General features: G+C 39.0%; 1 protein-coding gene across 1 annotated transcript in view; it reads right to left on the reverse strand.

Annotated features, from left to right (window-relative positions):
• GCFC2 (GC-rich sequence DNA-binding factor 2) overlaps positions 1-4,382 on the reverse strand; it is a 128,993-nt gene extending 124,611 nt beyond the window's left edge. The window contains exon 1 of the mRNA XM_049651798.1: positions 4,273-4,382. The gene's annotated coding sequence lies outside the window, so the exon portion shown is untranslated. The remainder of the gene's footprint in view (positions 1-4,272) is intronic.
• Between the last annotated feature and the right edge of the window lie 392 nt (positions 4,383-4,774).

A 4,774-nucleotide genomic window follows, 5' to 3' on the forward strand; every position in this document is an offset into this window, starting at 1 on the left:
CTCTGTGTAAGGATGGAGGTGCTGTTCTCTCTTGGGACCTATGTATAGGTTCTTCTGAGGCCCTGGGAGGAAGGCCTGCAAACCGCACAGCTGCCTCTGTAGGAGATGTGACTTTGGCTTCTGCTTTTCTATCCCACTTCTCTGTTCCTGCCTCCCAGTTGTCTCCTTTCCCACCACTGGGTCTCTTGTTCCGGGATTCTACTTAAAGAATAAGGAAGTTCAGGTCAAGCCAACTTGCCTATGTGTCCACCTGACCCAGTGGAACTGACCTATCTTTGCCATGACAGAAGATGAGACTGATAGGTTTTCCTCCTATGGCCCCCACCTTGTCCTGCTATTCCCTCACTGATTCTCATTTCTAGCTGAAATCGGCACAGGGAGTGTATCAGCAAAAGTCTGTTTCAAAATCCAACTTCATGAAGGGGTGTGTCTCCCTTCCTGCAGGCTCCTGCATCTCAGTGAATGAGTCTCTGGTGCCTCCTTTGTTACCTTGGAACTGCGGAAATCTTCCTCTTCCATTCAGTGGGACCAAGAGGAAAATCTGAAGTTTCTGCTCCCAACTCTGATGATTTTTGTTTTGATCCCAGCCTAGTCATTTGCTAACAGACACAGGATCAGATTGGAGGATGATGCCAGATAAAGAAGGCTGAGTCCATGGTCTTGGAGACACCATTCCTCCAGCCATTCTTGGTTCAGTGGTCAGCAACGTATCTTCAATGAGGGTCTGGCAGCAACCACCAGAACCCACTGTAGTGATACCTCTGAATATTTGGTTCTAGTGATCTATTATTTATGATTTGGTAATTATAAATTGTTCTATTAGTTTGTGCCATATGAAATTGCCATCTCTTCCTAAATCAAATAGTCAAATATTGCCACTTTTATAATGTTAAGCCTAATTACAATGTGAATTTAGTCATTTTAAATCAGAATAATACATTTTATTATTTTGTTTGCATTCAGAATCGAAAACCCTCCCTGACAGTTTTGGAGAAGAGAGAAAATGGAAGTTTTCAGCCGAAGTCCTGACTACTGCCCTAATTTAATATTCAGCCAAAACTGATGAGCTTCCCCTGATTACTGAAGGAAACTTAAACAGGAATGAGAAGGCAAACTTGCAGTGATAGGTTTTGTTTTGGTTTGTTTCCTGTTTTTTAGAGAGCTGTTTTTTTTAATTTGCAGTAGAATTTACCAATTTGAATAATGGCTTTGGTACATATTTTAAAAATATTTCTAGGTTTTCTTCATAAAAAAGAATCAAGGAATGCCACCAGTTATCTAGAAAATAATTATGTATAAGAAGTCAGGGAAACCTGATTACAGTTTTTAGAATTTGTCAATTGTTAACTATTCTCTTTTTTGGTAAAACATTCTACTAAGTAAATTCAGATGGAATATTCCTGTCTGACATTGTCTGTTTCTGCCATTACTATTGTTACCAGGAAGCCACGTCCACAGAATCTCTGACTTGTGGGACATAGATCTTCTCACAAGGTTGTTAGGAAAACAGAACAATCTCATGAACTAAAGACCCCTTTGTACCAATATGGACAAGACAGAGAGAGAGAGAACATAAGTTTAATACTTATCAGACTTACATGCATGTAAGGTAGCATTACATGAAAAGAAGTGACTACAAAGTCTGGACAGAATTTTACACAGATTTACGTAGATAAGTAGAAGACAGAACAACAAAAATTTCTCTTATTTCCTTGAGAGACCGGGGATGCACTTGTGATTATCTTACATATACTTTGTGAGAGACCTGAATTATGGAGGTGCTTACGGTTTCAAGATCAGAAGACCTGAAAACATACACCTTGATGTTAAAAGGTTGAAACTTTTCTTTTTTTTTTGAGAGAGAGAGTGTGAGCAGTGGAGGGGCAGAGACAGAGGGGGACAGAGGATCTCAAGCAAACTCTGGGCTGACAGCTTCCACACTGACAGCAGCTAGCTCAATACTGGGCCCAAACTCATGAACCCTGAGATCGTGACTTGAGCCGAAGTCGGATGCTCAACCAGTCGAGCCACCCAGGTGCCCCAAAAGGTTGAAACGTTTAATAGGCCTATTGTATGCTTAAGGAGACACCCTGATGAGGTAAGGGATTTCCTCCTCCAAGAAAATGTCATTGATGTACACTTACAAGGTCCTGGTTAGAGTATTAATTGATGGTGGCATTTGTAGAGAATAGTTGTTGTGTATCACAAGACTTAAACACACTCACATCCTTTGACCCAGTGATTCAGCTCTAGAAGCTAATTTCTTTTTTTTTAATTTTATTTTAATGTTTATTTACTTTTGAGAAAGAGAGACAGAGTGCGAGTGGGAGAGGGGCAGAGAGAGAGGGGAGACACAGAATCTGAAGCAGGCTCCAGGCTCCGAGCTGTCAGTACAGAGCGCCACATGGGGCTTGAACCCACGAACCATGAGATCATGACCTGAGCCGAACTCGGATGCTTATCCAGCTGAGCCACCCAGATGCCCCTCTAGAAGTCAATTTCTAATAAATATTTCCAGTTGTCTTATTTGTATACAGGGTAGTTCATCTCAGAATTATTTAGCTATTCGAGCAAGAATTTAGAAACAATCTAATGTCTATCAATAAGTATTGGTTAAAGTAAATATCATGCATTCATAAAATATATATTTTGATGTTGTGAATATATTTAATGACATGGGAAGATGCTCATAATATATCATTAAATGAAAACAATTCACCTGACAAAACCTATATATATATATATGTATATATATATATATATGTATATATATATATATACACGCACACACACATGCATATATATATATATAATCTTAATCTCTCTCTCTCTCTCTCTCTTTATATATATAAAGATTTACCAAAGAAAGAAATCAACCTCACCCCTAAGTTCAAGGGTGACCTCATAATGGAAAGAAAGAAAAGAAGTCATAGTGGGGATTTTTTCAGGCAGTGCGTAGAGCACCAGGGTGCTCCTCAAGCTTTAATGCATAGGTGAATCACCTAGAGATCTTGTTAAAAATGCTGTCTCTGATTCACCAGGTCTAGGGTGTGGCCTATATATACACACACACACACACATGTATATATACATACATGTATATATACACACACACATATTCCCAATCTCTATACTTAGACATCTACAGGAAAACAACACAAGGGAATTTAATGGGGCCACATCTACAGGATGTACGAAGGATAGCTTATATTTTACTTTATGCTTTGTATCTTCTATAGTTAACATTTTGATTCAGAAAAACAAATGTTATCAGAAACAAAGTGAAGTAAATTGTAGTGAGCTAGCATTTAATAGTAGTTGCTGTTCAAAGATATCTAATCATTTTTAATAAAAACTCCTTTTGAACTTTCCATTTGTGCTATTGGAGGGCCATCTGTTTTCATATCTCTCTGGCTGTATTTCATCTGTACATATTTACTCTGAGGACCTGGGGTTTACTCTTGTAAGTGCATGTCTGCCACAACTTCTTTTGATCTTGAAGAGGAAGCATTAGACCAGGAGCTGGAAATCTAAGTCATAACTTTAACCCTTTTATGATCTAGTGGTAAGCTGTAGACACATTCCTTAAAGTCTGATCCCCATGGGTTTGTCTGCCATTGTACAGAAAATGGACAAAGGAGCCAAAATCACATAGCACTAAGCCAGATTCACCTAAGTGCAGATGGTGGGTCAGCAGGCACGAAAGCTAGGGAGGAGCAGATACTGAGGGCTCATGTGGGTGGATGAAGAGAAGGGACATTAGGTCTTTCCAGTTTCCCTCTTCTCCAAAGAAGAGGGACTAGAGACTTTTTTTTGTCTCTCTGTAGAATGAAATCCTGACTTGTGTTGCTCTTCTCTATGATGGAAAAAGTGGATAGAATTGTCAAAGCAAATAGAAAATACCAGTGAAAGGTACTCAGAAGGGCTAAGCTGCTATTTTTATTTTTTGGTTAAAAAAAAAAAACCTTGCCTTCCAAATTAAAAATGTATGCAGAATGCTCCAATTTGTGCCTAACATACAATAGAAAAACAAATTATAAGGATCTTTTGAAAGCTTTTTCCCTGAGAAGTTAGAGGTTTTAAAAAGTGATGCTCAAACTGATAGGCAGAATTATTTGAAAAAATATATTCAAAATTGTTGAATATTGGTAATTCACATATGGCAGATCTTATGAATCTCAGGTAAAGAGATGATGCCACCATCGTCTTGAGACCTGACTATGCTTGCCACATTACAGTTCATTGCATTATTTTTAACATCTGAAGACTTACCACTAGATGGCACTTAAAATCCATGAGACTCAGAGTGATGCTTCCACTGGGTGGCAAGAAAAGACAGGACAGGAATACAACTTTGGTTTCTCAGGACAGCATTATCTACTTTTGCAGGAGAAGAAAAGCAGAGTCAAGATTATTTCGAGACAATTGGAGGGTAAGATTCTTAAAGCGAACATATAAATGATAGAATGTTTCTCTTTAAATATAATTTCCCCTCACCTAAATTGCTATTGATGAGTAGGTTTTTAGTATTAAGACAACAGGCTGTTGGACTAATGAGGGCTTGGTGTAAACAGTGAGCGCCGTGTTCCTCCTGAAGGAGGTGTGGAGAACGCACGGGGAATTGAAATGCGATTTTAGTCCCAGCTCAGTGCCTGCTCTGTTGTTTGGCACCAGGCTAACTGCTCTCTTTGCCTGTGGTTAATTTGGTTTGTGCTTCCCTCATACATCAGGGGAGGAGCACCCAGTATAAGGACATTGTGATGCACAAAAAGGA

The sequence above is a fragment of the Panthera uncia genome (genome assembly GCF_023721935.1).
Source record: "Panthera uncia isolate 11264 chromosome A3 unlocalized genomic scaffold, Puncia_PCG_1.0 HiC_scaffold_11, whole genome shotgun sequence".
NCBI classification, from domain to species: domain Eukaryota; kingdom Metazoa; phylum Chordata; class Mammalia; order Carnivora; family Felidae; genus Panthera; species Panthera uncia.